General features: G+C 36.1%; 1 protein-coding gene across 3 annotated transcripts in view; it reads left to right on the forward strand.

Moving 5' to 3' along the window:
* Positions 1 to 16,112, forward strand: part of LOC118733374 (protein misato) — a 434,582-nt gene that overhangs the window by 195,924 nt on the left and 222,546 nt on the right. The window lies entirely within an intron of this gene.

Genomic DNA, 16,112 nt, shown 5'->3' on the forward strand with positions numbered 1-16,112 from the left:
GCAATTTTCAATAAAAAAAATGTATACATATAATCACAAAAAAAAAAAAAAAAATCGGGCTGAACTCGTTTCTTGCAAATCTTATAAGCTTTCATTAAAAAAAATCGAACTGATTGAAAAATTAAGGCTCCAGTGAATTATGAACCGTAAATTGCAGTTTTGAAACACTGTGCGCACGCTGCTATTTTGCTGCTGTCTCTCCTACTAGTTTCAGCAAGCTTTCCTGTTGCTGTCAGCTCGTGCGTTTGACTGCAGATTTTCTTTTCACATGTTTTTTATCACTCATAATTTTAACACTTTTCGCGGATGCTCCTTTTTTTGTGCAATATTACATATAAAAGCATATTTCGCGCGTAAATAATTTCCGCTTTTTTGTGCAATAACTTCAGCGACGCTTTGTACGGCTTATCAATGCTGTTGTCAAGTGTTGAAAAACTGGCGGGCCATAACTGCTCCAACTGCAATTAATACATTGCTTGCCGTCTCCTTTTTTTAGTAAAACTTCGTTTTTTTTCTCTCATTTAATATTTCACTTTATCTTCCCTCTTTTCTACACCAATTTCACTGCCTTTTCGCTTGCATAATACCGCTCAAAAATTAAAAAAAAAAAAATGATTTATTAGCATCGCAACTTATGCAAAACTGTTGATATGTAAGTATCTGCTGCCAGCCACTGCGCTTTGCCATCCTTCCCTCTGCGCCGCTCGGCGCGCTCTAATAACATTTTCGATGTACATCTACCTGTAGCCGTCGCATCAGCGCAGCACCGGAAAGTATTTAATTATGCAATGAGCCATCCTGTGTCGTAAGTTCGGGTGCCGTTATTGCAAATACTCCTGTGTGTGCCTGTAAGCCGAAAATAGGACAAAAGACTTTTGCGAAAACTCTGCGGCTTTCATTGCTCTGCGCATTCAACTGAGTGGGCGCCCCAATAGCAGCATCATGCTGGCATACATAGTTGTACAAATTTAAAAGCCACAATTGCAGCGCAAGGGACAGTTTGCACAGGAAGCGACAAACACAACCAATTCGTAGATAGCTCCTCCATTGCTTGCTTGTGCGCTTTGTGACAGCAAGGGTGCTCTGCAATTTTTCTAGACATAGAGCGACTAATTCTTATTTGTGCATCGAATTTAACTCTCGTAAATTAAAATACTTTTGGGACTTTTGGATTTAAAACACAGGTGAGTTATATTAAATACTTCTTTCTTTTTTTATTTTCAAGTTAAAGCTTCTTTGCAGTTTCAGTTACCCAATTCGCTTAATTCCAGTTATATTTAGCTTTTTAAACAGGTGGCAACCCTCATACTTGTAGTTTATAAAGAAGGTCTTTTAACGACAATTTCTATTGAGAGATACCTATATTGCAATAATTCATTTAACTTATTAAGAAATTTTAATATTACTTTTTGAACAGGTGGCAATCCTCTACAAGCACCCCAAAGGTATTCTATATCTTCAAAGTATTTTTTTAACATTATTTCGTTTTACACGCATATTTGAATATCTCATATAACTTGTTATAATTTAATTAAATTTGACTTTTAAAATAGGTGGCAACCCTTTCCGAAGCATCTCCAAAGTACTGCCTTTTTAAACTCTCTTGTGTACTACCCTAATTACGATACACATTTCAAGCATCTAATTTCCTTAATTGAAACTGTATTTGATTTTTTTAAGGCGTAAGGCGTGTCGCACAGGGGTCAAAGTTCAGATTCCTATGACGACGTCTTAACCGACTTAAATCGGGACTAAAATTTATATGTGATATCCTCGACTTTAGTAGTATCGATTTTGGGCATTTAATGAAAAAACATATTTTTAATTTTTTGAGTCCTCAGACGCATCTGGCCGTTGACCCCTTTGCGACACGCCTTAATCGACTCCAAACGGGACCAAAATTTATATATCTATGACAGTGGTCTTATCGATTGAAGGGATGAGGATGAAAAAAATCGCTCATTTGGTGTTTTTTTTTTATGGACCACCCTAGTGTACATATTTTGCTTCAAAACGGTAATATTATCGATATTTTTTTTAATTTTATGTACAATGAGTACAATGTAGCCATTATAAAAATTATAACTTCAGTATCATTACGATAATAGCCTACATGGCATATTCAAGAATATATTGTCACTAGACACGAATAAAGGCGCGCCATTGTTTGGACGGCGAAAAATGACGCATTGACGAAAAAAGACGCGTAAAAAGACTTCGGCGAAAAAAGACGCGTAAACATAGATTTATACCTAGCCAAGGACTGTCAAAGCCTTACAAATGGTTATTTTCCACTGACTTAGAAGACAATTTTTCAGCAAAACATGTGTAAGTGTACCCTCACCAGTAACAGCTAGAATGACAGTAAGAGGATAGACAGGCGGCAACATTGATCCGGATTAACGGCGTAGTTGATGTGATCAAAATTGTACATTGACAAACGGCAGTAATGTGGATTAACAACCCGCGAGGTCGTGGCTTCGAGCGCCATGGCCAGTAGATTTTCATTTTTATTTTTTTTAATTCATTCAATTATTAATTTGTTGTAAACTTTTTTAACAACTTTTTTAAACTACAAAGTATTTAATTATCTAATTACAAAATATTTTGAAATACAAGTAATTTTTAAGCAAAAAATAAAACTGACTTCAATTCTCATTACAACATTTAAGATTACCGTTAATTTCATCATGATCCAATAATCGGATCTAAACCAAATTAATGTGGGCCCACCTTTGAGGTACCACCTTTTCTTTAAAGAAGAAAGAATTATAGAAATCGGTTAACGTGGTTCAAAGCTATGCCATAAACATACAAAAATATTTCGACGAATTGATAACCTCCTAATTTTTTTAAAGTCGGTTAGAAATATAGCTCGTTTTATAGCAAATTGTTATCTCCTGGGACGAAAAGTGGAATTACGATATTCTCGCACACTCATTTCTTGTATGAGATAACGTCATTTTTTTGGTATTGACGCCAATACTTCTGCAGATTCTTTAGATAATTAGAATTAGATTAGAATTTTAGGTCCCTCATGTCTTTTTTCTTGTTTGGCACTACAACTATTTGTCGGTTTGGTCCGAGACCAAAAACTTCGACAGTTGCCTCTCTCCTTTGCGGATTTACATCAGTTGTTCATCCCAACTGCGGACAGGTCCTTCTGCACTTGATTCCTCCGTTTTTTTTTGTCGGCGCCCTTGCTTTTCGCCCGAAAGATATTTTCACCGGAGCGTCTTCATCCATGTGTACAACATATCCAAGGATGCGCAATCGTTGTATTTTAATGCGCTTAACTATGTCCATGTCGTTAGCAAGCTCGTACAGTTCCATATTCCATCTTCTTCGCCAAAGCCTTCTCATCTTTGTTAGACATCGTCCATGCTTCTGCGCCATACAAAAAGATGGGCATGATGAGAGATTTTTAGAGCGTGATTTTTGTTCGACGAGGGAGGGCTCTGCTTTTCGATGGCCTACCCAGCCTAAAGTAGCACCTTTTTCCAAGAGTTATTCTTCGCTTTATCTCCAGACTGACATTGTTGTTGGGGTTTATGCTGGATCCTAGACAAAAAAAAACACAGTCTTTCACAACTTCAAAGTTATGAGTGCCATGTCAACATCATCTGCATACGCCAGCAGCAGCGTGCTTTTGCTGTACTTATAGGGTGCTGCGGTGATTCAAATTGGTAGCTCTTATGACGCTTTCCATCACCATATTGACAAAGTCACATGAAAGTGAATCGGTTTGTCTAAAACCCCGTTTGGTCTGAATTGGCGCGGAGAGGTCCTTTCCTACTTGTAGATTTTTGATTTTTAGACTCTATTTCACTACCACTCCTCACTTCATTCAAGATTACTTGGAACGATAGGTCACGGATAGAAGAAAATGTAGGTATTTTATCTGAATGTCGTAAGAGTCTTCTAACCGAGTCTCAAGTGTTCACAGCACAATTTGGGGTATCCACGGCTTGTATTCATTCGAAAATTTCGATTTGAAGTATGAAATCTGTAACAGGTTTTCGGAACTTTTTAACTGTGTATTCACCACAAATGTAAGAAAATACACTTGGCTCATTGGGACAACTTCACTCGATTTTTTTTTAATTGTTGACCTGTGTAATTTTTAATCAAAATGGAAACTCCAACTAAAAGCTTTAAAATCTTTTTGTTTCGCTTTTGTGAATCTTTGAGTTATCAGTTCTCTGTGTATGCTTTGTGAAAATTTATTAAAAACAAATTCTTTTTTAAGTTGAGTTCATATGAAAACGACATAGATATGTATGTACGTATATATGAAGCATATTTACAAACCAAACGAACATGATCCATATTTTATGTTATTTATTCATTAAACAATGACTCAACATACTAAACTAATAACAATATAGTCGTATACCACTTTTTATTCAACTACATATGTATGTATGTACTTTGTGTTCTTGCTGAAACTGACATAACAGTTTTTCCACATCGTTTAACCCCAGCGAATAGTGCGACACAATCATTAACATAAGATAAATGAGTTGAAAAATAGTAATTTAGCACAGAAACAGAAAGTGCAATAAAAAGTGGTAACACACATACACTTTTTCACCTAAAAAACAATGACGATGACACCGGAAAGCAATTTTGCAAAATTTGTCATTAGTTGGTGCAAGCAAACAAAGAAATAATTCCAACAGCGCACTGCTCTCAAAAAAAAACCTGCAATAGCAATATGGTTTTGCTCAACTTTTGCTGCACATAAATTCGAAAGTCATTGCATGCTAAGGCATACAAGTAGTAGCGAACCGAGAAGCGCAGCGAACTAAAATGAACAATAAATACAATTAAAAACGCATCAGCAACAAGTTTTTTTGTTGCTTTTATTACACAGCAACGGAAAAATAAATAAAAGCAAATTATATACATATGTACAAAAAAAAGACTAAAACAGGAAATGAAATTTTCTCAAACCGAGTGGCTAACACGAAGCGGCATAAGAAGCGGAAAGGCGAGGCGAAGGAGGTGTGAATTACATAAATACATACATAGTATGTATGCGTGTAGATATGTGTGTAGCGCGCAAAAATTTACTTGCAGAAGAGTAAGTATAGTGTGTCGCTTTTTAGCAGCGCACAGGGCGTATACGTAACAAACGTAAACCAATGTATGGAAATAGATTTAACGTAGTGCCGACAAGAGTTTAGCTTTTGTGCTGAATGCGAAGCACACACGGGTGTTAGTAAGTGTGAGCTTGCGTTTTTCAGCCTCATTTGTTAAACGTTTTTTTTTTTGCTGAGGTCGTAGGCAGAATGAGTGTAGAAGCGCAAGGTTAGTCAGCGGTTGTTTTGTACTTATTTACAGCGCATCTGAAGAGGAGAAAAATTTGTAATACAAACGCCATTAGCAAACCAGTGTAAGGCAATAGGAACTTTTAAAAATACAATACTAAAGCGAACATACATAAAGGAAATCTATTAGACAGATACCTTTTTTATACCGACACAAAGCGATTGGGTCAGGTGTGACTCAAAAAGGATTTTTTGTTCAGGATAAAAGATCTGTACCGTTCGCCCGATTTTAAATAATGAGATGTCAAATTAAAGCGCTTAGTCTGTAGTTTAGTTTTTCGAAAAGAGTTGCCACCTATTGAAAAAATGAATTCAAATTATTTAATAATCAATGAGGCGTCCAACTAAAAGCCTTTAACTGTAGATCAATCTAAATGTATCAATCTAAATGGCTTTGAAAAGCTTTGTTTCTTAGCTGAACTATAGGAGGGTTGCCACCTGTTTAAAAAATCATGTAAGGTAAGAGAAATATGTATCACCATGTATGTATGTGGATGCCAAACGAAAGGGGCTTCAGAAAGTAGTAGTTTGAAAATATTTTAAAGAGGGTTGCCACTTGCTTGTCGAATGTCGAATTCAGTTTACTTATACACAAGTTATACGAAATATCAAAGTATGGATGTCAAACGAAGGAGTATTAAGAAACCTTTAGTTTCGACGCTAAGAGTATTTTTGAGGTGTTGGAATAGGGTTGCCACCTATTTAAAAAGTTAAATTAAAATTACTTTATAAGTTAAATGAATTATTACAATATGGGTATCAATCCAAGGCGGTTTGAAAAATTTTTATTTCTGAACTGTATTTAGCCGGGTTGCCACATGTTTGAAAGGTCTAACGCAATTAACTAATTCAAAAAGTACATGAAATATAAAAATACCGCAGTCAAACGAAAGATTTTTTTTTAAATTATTAGTTTGAACATTTCGAGTTGCCACGTGTTTAAAATATTACATTCAAACTATTGAGTAAGTTGGGTAAATTATTAAAAGAATTTTTTTCATGGGTATAGGGTGATTTGGAATTAGATGAAAATAAAAACATGCACTATGCGAAACTGCTCTTCACTCAGAAACGGTTGCACGGTTTTGATGAAATATGGCACTCGGATCTTTTAGAACTCTGACTAATATTTGGAATATTTTTTAACTTTTTGAAATTCAATTTTGTGCGTTTTAACGCCATGCGGGTTCAGTAGTTAATTATTAAAGAAATATATATCGAGTAAAAACAGCAAATTGAGTAATTGAGTATACTTTTGAATACGGTTTCAGCGAGTTCGCTTTAAAGCCACATATATAAGCACTGGAAAGAAATATGTGTTGAGCCAAATTGGTTTTTTTTTAATGCAGTTCTTCTTCTTCTTACTGTTTACCACTACATGCGTTTGTCGATTTGGGCCGATATCAAAAATTTTCGCCAGTTGCCTCTCCATTGCGGATTTGCGTCAGTTGTTTATCCCTAGTGCAGGCAGTTCCTTCCATTGTATTCGTGGGCGCCCGTGATTTCTTTGCCCACCGATGGATGCGGAGTCGAAGGATCTTTTCACCGCAGCGTCGTCATCCATGCGTAAATGTCAAAGTCAACGCAATCGTTGTAGTTTTGTCCATGTTCTTCGGTTGGCGTCGTCCACGCAAATAGGGCCATAGATCTTGAATAATTTTCTCGAAAGAACCCAAAGCCTTCTCATATTTTTTAGACATCGTCGATTTTTCTGCGCCTTATAAAAGGATGGGAATGATGAAACATTTGTAGAATTGATTTTCGTTCATCGAGAGAGGTCTCTCTGCGCTGACGGCGCGAAGAGGTCCTTCCCTATTTGGACGGAGCTGAAAGCGGTGCTCAGCGTCACTCTACATAGCTGCATTAGTTTTACAGAATTTGACTGCTGGGAAAATCTGGTCAATGTTGGACTTACCAGGCCCGAAGCCGCACTGATAAGGTGCAATCAGTTGGTTCGTGAAAGGCTTTATCTTTCACACATTATCGTCGACAGGACTTTGTATGCAATATTAAGGCTTATTCCGCGAAGATTGACGCTAACGGCGAGATGTCCCTTCTTGTGGATTGGACAAAGTACACAGAGATTCCAGTCTTCGGGTATGTATTCATCAGGCCAAATTCTACGTTGAGAAGTGTTCCCTCCACATCTTAAGTGTACTCTGGGCATTCACATTGTCTACAATAGTTGCCTTATAAATAGACCGGAAATAAAACGAATCTCAACTTTGAAATCGGTCATAAATTTAAGAATTTAACCTTTGCCCTGAATAGAGAATATAAAAAAAAATCCATCAATTTAATCTTAAATACGAAACCAATTCATACTCGCTTGCTTAGACATCACAGCGGGGAGGACAAAGCATTCTCTCTATGCCTAAGCTTAACAGAATGAACGATTTTTTGTTTCCAATTTCCACCTGCAACTACACTTTCAAGCAGCCATAATAAGTACAGCATTCAAACACAAGAACTCTACCTACGCCTCTGTTACGATTGCCGCCTGCCTGGCATGGCATTGTAAGCTAAGTGGCCTTTGTAATCCTTTGAAAGAGTCAAAACAAACTTTATCGCTGTTACCTTTTCTCATCTACAACTCTTGGAGTAGCGCTACATGACGTACATATATGTATGTACGTTTGTTTCCCTGTCTGTCTGCTTATTGCGGCTGGCTGCATTGTCGGCATCGAAAGTGAAGTGCGACTGGAAATTAACTTGTTTTACGCGAATCAGGCGCAATTTCCTTGTAAATTCACTGCAGCACTGCAACTTCGTGTCGGTTGGCGAGGTGCTGAGAAGCCAGTTGTTAAAGTGGTGGTCTGAAAAGGAAATACTGAAGCAAAGTACACTAAAAGCTAATCGTAGGGAAATGCTTGAAAATGAGCTGGCTTTTAGATGCAGTGGTTTGCTTAAAGCAATAAAGAAAGCCGCCAGCGTTATGGCGAAGTTTATGGAGAAATATGTGGGAGAGCGAAACGTGTAAATCTTTGTGGCATTTCAAGGCGAACGCACTTCAGTTTGGGTATATTTTTTATGCACTGTGAATAAATTGGTGTTGTTGTTAAAACTCCTTTTTATTTTTGATATAAATATTTTTTTTTTATTCTTTTTATATAAATACGGTGACCTTCTACTATTTTCAACACCCACATCTGTACATAGCCTTAAATTGAAGCCAAATCCCCTTGAATATTGTGGTCTTTTGTGGGAACCTCCACTTACTGGTCTAACTTCACATCGCTCATAAAGCCATTGCAACTGAAAGGATAATCAAAATGCCGCAACAAACTTAATTATTTATTTATTGGTCGGTCTCCGATTTTTATGGCTGCGTTTTACAAAGCAATGTAAATGTTTCTGACTTTGATTACTGTATTTGCGGCTAATTTCAATTTTCAATGCTTCAATGACAGTAATTTGTCAAGCCTTCATTAATTTTGCAAGCAAATTTGTCAATAAAATTGTTGAACAACAGATGTGCGGTCTGCGCTTTTCCTTTTGTTTGCGTCTAATTTTTTCTTATTTTCTTTGATGATAGATTTTAGTTAAAAGCCGCTTTATTTAGGTCTTACTAATGGATAAATTATGTTACATTAATGAGTAGAAAATTGAGCAAGGTTAAGTTGATTATGCTAAGTCATAGGAATTTGTGCCACAAAATACATCAAAATTGGTACGAAATTAAAGTGCATTTTGAATAGAAATTTAGAACGTATGTATGTACAGTGACGAACAAAAGTATCGGTACACTGAATTTTTCGCAATATTCTAATTTATTTTCGATAATTTTTTATAAAATATGTCATATATGTATATATATATACAGTGACGAACAAAAGTATTGGCACATTGAATTTTTCGCAGTATATGCAAAGTTTTTTATTCTTATCTATTTTCGATAATGTTTTATAAAAATATGGTTCATGCTCAACCAATAAACATAAAAATCAAATCTCCAAACTTTGTGCAAACTCAGGAAAATTCAATAAATTAGCATTCCAATATGCAACTTTTTATTCAGATTTTTTACTAAAATTCTTAGAATGCAGTTTTATAGCCCATTCAATTTTAGTATAAGGAAGTGCAAGTTTGAGGTTGCTAGAAAATCGCGTTGATTTTTGGCAATTTATTAAGTAGAAGGTGTTGCTCATTTTATCCATACAAAAAATAATTGTCGAACAAACTTTATATGGAAGAACCTGCGTGAAAAAAATTTCCAAAAAGCAACGCGATTTCTTAGCAACTTCAAACTTGCACTTCCATATCCTAAAATTGAATTTTTCTAAAAAATCTGAATAAAAAGTAGCAAATTGGTTTGCAAATTTATTGAATTTTCCTGAGTTTTGCACAAAGTTTGGAGATTTGATTTTTATGTTTTTTGGTGGAGTATGAACCATATTTTTAATAAAAAATTGTTGCAAATAAATAAGAATAAAAAATGAGGAAGGGCCCATCAACAAGCAACACGACCAATCAAGATGCACGATTTTTTTCCTACATGCGAAACTTATTATGGACGCTTGAGGTCTCAAAGGAAATATCTGTCATCAAATGTCAATTAAACTATCATTTCTTACATACAAAGAGTATAAAAATTCTCCCGACCTTGCAATCCAAATACCAGTTTGAGAGTTTATTTTGCGGCAAATTTGCTACACAATTAAGCCTAAACTTCAATCGTCGCAATTCCGACACGCTCCTTAACTATGATGTTTCGCACGTTTATATATACGTTGTGCAGAACTAGGGATGCAAGTCGAAAAAAATACATCGATGTTTTTTCGATTTCATGCATCGAAATATAGCATCGATGCATCGAAAATATCAATGTTTTAATGCGATGAATCGAATGTTTCTTTAATTAAAAATATACAACAAGAAAATGAAACAACAAGAAATGTATTTAGTGATTTAGGCTATGTTCAAACAGGCCAATTAGCTGAGGCAATTAAGATTTAAATGGCGGCATTGAGTATGGTGATCACACAACACGCGTCAGCTGCGCAATTAGCGATACGAAATCAGCTGCTGGATTACCTACAGTGATGGAAAAGTTGGTACAATCGCACCTTTATTTAATTTGAAAGTGCATTCGGTACAAGCACACAATTAAAGGTACATTTGGAACGCAGCCAAATAACTTCTCAGGAAATCAGTTCTTATTTTTTTTTGACATTTCAATGCATTTTCAGGTGTTGGCAACTGGTCTAATAGCTTACCTCCTTTGTGAAGGGGCATACAAATGATACAGAAGGGTGGTCAAAGTAACGCAACTGTAGTTGATTTCGCCAGATAGATGGAAAATATTTCTTTCTAAAACGTCAGATCGAAGAGCTGGTAGGAAAGTGATTCACCTCTTATAAAAAATAGTTTTGTCCCGCGCTACACGAAGAGATTCTTTTCATAGCTAAAATCTGTTTAATGTGAGTACAGAAGTTGATATGGTATCAATGGGAATTGTTATCCTCCTATTTGCTTTATATAGAAATACATATTTACTTTTCAGTTAAAATTTTCCGTAAATTACGTACGATTTTATAATCCAAATTTCCAACCCTGATGGAATATCAGCTGTGCAAGACGACCAGAAACCAACAGCCGATTTCTCTCTGTTCAATAAACATACCTACAAGTCAAAATTAAACATACCTAGCAGGGTTGCATAGAGAATCTGACACATATAATTAAAATTTTTGTATGATAAATTGGGTAACAATTAATACTTAAATTGGTGAAAAGGTTCTTAATTGCTTAATTAGTTAAAAATTCCGTTTTTTTTCTGTTCTTTTGAGAAGCCTTCGAAAAAAGTTTAGTGACGACAGTTGATAAATAATTATAAGCATAATGAAATAATATAAAGTGTATCACTGACATTCTACTTCGGTATACTTATTTGGCATGGAGTGAGAAATTATGAAGTTTTTTGATTTACATTGCCGCTTGTGCAAAAGCACGCATACATATGTAACGTTGCAGTACTGATGGTTTCAGTACCTCGAGATGAGGGTCTAAGCCGAAATCGTGAAGAGGTATGCAAAAAACCAAGGGTTAATCCAGAATTGAAAAAGGTGAAAATGACAAACTCAAATTTTGCTTTGAAATAAGCATCAAACTGCGAGTATAGCAAGTGAAAGTACAAAAGCAAAGCCACTCTTAATGAATTTTCCAGATGCCGATAGGTTATTTATTGATATAAAGCAGCTTAAAATATGTGTTAAAACTAGCAATAAGTAGGATGGAAGTAATTACACAACATTCCTTAACACTAATAAGTTTACTCGCTTAAAAGCTTCCTTCAGGCCTCTCATTTGCCAACGCGCACTTAGTTTTCATAGAGTCTAAATTTCATCTATTAACACAAAATTTGTTAATGTTAAAGCTTAAGGCTCCTAGTTGCGAATTAAAACTACACAAACATCTATGTATGCAGTGAATATAAGTAAGCGTGCACTGTAGTCAGCAGTGGTAGCAATCAATGCCACAAGCTTCATCAGACAGCGGCTGCATCTCAAGCAAGCAGGTAGCCGTCAATCCTCCAAGCTCAGAATGAGCAAGCTCAAAATTCTAACCAGCAACCTACCCACTATTTGAATATATATACATATACATACTTGTATTCTATAAGTGGTAAACGCTATGCGGCATGCCACGTTGCGGCATTTTGCCAAGCCGCATGTTTGCTCACCTGCTAAGCGGGCGATAACAATAATGTCGGGAAAGTTTACATAGAAGCTAGCAGCAGTGGGAGCATGTAATCCCTGTTGTTTGGCAACAGCGCACAGCAAGTTTTCTACCGCTTCGCCATGACGAGCTATTTCTAGTACAAGGCGGCTAGCTATCCTGTCTACATACATACGTAAATACATACATATGTACAATATTCGTACTTTGTAAAGGCTTTATGCTTTCGTAATAAGCCACAATTTTCAGCATTGTTTCTTTAATTTTATTAACAGCCGTTTTAAAGGGAAATTCATGAACTTTTTTTTTTTCTTCACTTACCCACTTTGCTCATCAATTATAACTGTAATATTTTCTTGGTGCATTTTAAACTCTCCTTCATTTTCTCTGTGAATTACTTTTTACTGTAAGCGCACCTGTATATCAGTTTTTCCAATAGTCATCAACGGCAGGGCTCATACTGAAACATCGTTTGTGGGTGCGCCCATGGCAATGTGGTAGTATTTAATATGGTGTTTACGTTGAGTAAGGTGTTAAAGTGAATGATAAATGTCCTGAATGGGCATTAATGGCATGGCAACATTGATATTTTACGTGCTAATTATAATTGAATATTATTTCAATTAAGAGTTAATAGCTGTCAATGCATTGCGGGCAGTCCTTGCTGATTGATGAGCACATTTACAAATACATATGTGTGTATGTATGTATGTATGTATGTAGGTATGTGACCACAAGTGTGTTTAAGTTTAATGTGGTGAAAGCGAAATCAATGTAAATCAGTTGTTTGTTTGCTCAATCGTACTGTTATTGAAAGTGAAAAAGAAATTTAATTTAATATAAAAGTCACGGCTTTTTAACTTATTATATGGATAGGAAAAATTTACATAAGGATAACATACAACGAGTACTGTATGCATTTCATCATACATATAGGAGTATTGTAAAAGAATAATGATACTGATTTTTGTTTTACATAATGAAATCTTTAAATTATCATGTTTCATGTAATTTTCAATTAGCAAAGTGCAAAAAGAAAAGCTGCAGCAAGCTGAAATAATTACACTGGTCTACAAATTTCAACTTTTTTTCTGCGAATAAGACGGGACCTGGTGTTTCTGAACGGATTTTTCGTGCTGAACACGAATCCGGGGTCAAAAATGTCCCATCACGTCACGTTTTCGAGAAAAAAGGGGTTGAAACCCCTAAAAACAGCGTTTTTGGCCATTTTCGAAAAATTATAGAGCTGAACCCTGACGTGGTACAAATTTTGCATATATCAGAAATTAAAGGCTAAACCGTGCCCTTTCGAATGAGCCCTATGCCGAATTGATCGCGTGCACCCTTAAAGCAGGGGGTGTATTTGTGTTTAGGGGTGCAGGAAAAATTGATCACAGAAAGAATTTAATCTTAAACGATCATAGAAAATTAATAATGCCAAGGTTTTAACTATATTAAAAGTCGCTGATTACGAATCTGCAGTTAGATTTTAAAAATTTAAGATGACGGGTCGAATATGGTGGATATAAAAATTGGACTCCTAGACACAAATACACCCCCTGATCTAAGGGTGCATGCGATTAATTCGGCATAGGGCTCATTCGAAAGGGCACGATTTAGCCTTTAATTTCTGACATATACAAAGTTTGTAGCACGTCAGGGTTCAGCTCTACAATTTTTCAAAAATGGCCAAAAACGCTGTTTTTAGGGGTTTCAACCCCTTTTTTCTCGAAAACGTGACGTGATGGGAAGTTTTGGACCCCAGATTCGTGTTCAGCACGAAAAATCCGTTCGGAAACACCAGGTCCCGTCTTATTCGCAAAACCCTTGTAGACCAGTGTTATTATTCTGCACACAGCACAGCAGTTAATCCACGTCTTTAGAGCCTATAAATGTATGTTCAGACAGACAGGACGCTTATCAAGCAATGGGCCTTATGCATAAAAACTGAGCTTGAGCTCAGACTCAATTTTCGCAATGATCGAGTGAGTTAAAGCTTAAGAATTTGTACTGAAAATCGAGTATCTGTACCAACTTTTCCAACATTAATGGAGCAGCTGACTGCGTGGCGGTAATTGAGCAGCTGACTGTGTGCGAACGCCAAAACTGGTAGTTCAATTAAAAGGTTAATTGTCTCATTTAAATTTCTGTCTGAACTTAATATAAGCCGAGCTTTTCCAGCGCAGATATTTTTACGCCGATTTAGCGGCTTAACAACGCCATTAAGTAATTGTACGCTATTGTGCAAAAACTCTGCTTCTGAGCGATTCAGTTTTGCAGCTCTTATTATTTTCTCCAATATGAGATTTAAGAAATCATACGAAATGGAGTCACCTTTTCTGAAACCTCACAGGGATACTATTTACATGCAGGCATCGCGGCTACTGAAAGCGGCTTTGAAGTCAACAAGTATGTACATGGTGAACGTTGATTATATTCTCGCGAGTATTTTTAGAAAAAATTAAGTCCATTCAGGGAGCGGTCGGTGGATATTTTAGGTCAAAAAACCCCCGATAAGGCGAAATAAGCTTTACTACGAGGGTCTTTAGCCTTTCAAACAATACGCTCGAAAATAACTTTTAAACAACGCTTAAATAAGAAGCTGATCCCGACCTAGACAGCACACGTTTTAGTGTCGCCCTTATTGTGGACTGGGCAAGCGTTCATCCGATCATATTCTGTATAAGAGTTGATGCGTGAACCATATTTACTCCTCGTCGCCTTACTTGAATAGCTCAGGTGGCTGACCTTCAGCTCCAGCAGCTTTGCTGTTTTTCAGTTCATACTTTAAGCACATTCTGGGCAGCGTTCACTAGGCCGCCATCGTTGTTCTTACAGAAGTTATCTCTGATCTTAAAACTTTCGGCAAATCGGATAACTTCCTTTCGGCAATTTTTTTTCTGTGTTCTTATTTCCCAGCTTTTCGAGCTATATAGAGCACGTATTTCCGTCTCTTTCTTTTTATTACGAAAAAATACGTGTCACTTCCCCCTTCAATTCGAGTTCCGGCTCTTCGCAGCGTAAACTTTCTCTCTTTTATTTGGGAGCCAACCCAGCTTAATGGGCAATCGCATTATATGCGCTCTGGTGTTTCATCTGCCAGCCCAAAGAACCTGCAGTCCGTTTCTACAGAAAAACCTCTCTTACCAAGGTTATATGATATTTATCCTAGCCCCATTAGTCTTTCTACTGAAACATTTTTCGGCGCAGAATTAATTTGCAAAAGGTCTCAGCCTGAAACAAACAGGATGTTTACCCATTGGTGCACTTTTTTTGGAACCTAGGTCCAAAGACACCGACCCAGCCATTTTGAGCTCGCATCCATCCATATAACAGACTTGGGAGCCCTTGTCAATCTACGTGTTTAACTCTTCGCATGTGTACATCTAAGAAAAGGGACTGATGTGTCGGTGAGAATGGTTTTAAAACCAACAAATACCCTTGAAAATCTCGCTAAGTTGCTAAATCGAAAAGCGTTCCAGCAAGTATTTTTTTCAATTAGTATAGCAAAGTTTTATGACTCGCTTGCGGAAGCAACCACTTTTTCGTGAGGCATCCTTACGATGGCACGTTTGTGACACATACACTAGGCGACAAATGAATGTGTACACCTTGTGCTAATATAATATTCTCATATTATTAAAATATAGTTCATTCTCTAATATAAACCATGTAGATCAATAAAAAAATTTAAAAAAATTCTATCAAAATTTAAAATTTTTTATTTAGAATTTCTAGAAAATTTTCGGCTATTCAGTTTTAGTCTAAAGAAATGCAAGTTTCAAGACTTTTGAGATTTTTATTTTGTGGCATTTTTTTACAAATAAGCAAGAATTTCTTAGGAAATAAAGCCAGTTTAAAATTGTGATGATTTTTTTTTTATTTTTGTGAACCTTATACAAAGTGTGAAGCTTTAATTGATATGGGATGTTATAGAATGAACTTTATTTTCATGATAATTAATGCAAACAATTTTTTCATGAAAATAATTGCAAATGTTATATTAGAACAATGTGTACACACTCATTTGTCGCCTAAATAGTGTAGTTGGTACAAAATTAAAGGAGGGCGATATTCTGACTAGGCTTTGTCATTTTTCTT

Source organism: Rhagoletis pomonella, unplaced genomic scaffold (genome assembly GCF_013731165.1).
Source record: "Rhagoletis pomonella isolate Grant_MI unplaced genomic scaffold, Rhpom_1.0 Rhpom_scaffold_00002, whole genome shotgun sequence".
Lineage (NCBI taxonomy): Eukaryota > Metazoa > Arthropoda > Insecta > Diptera > Tephritidae > Rhagoletis > Rhagoletis pomonella.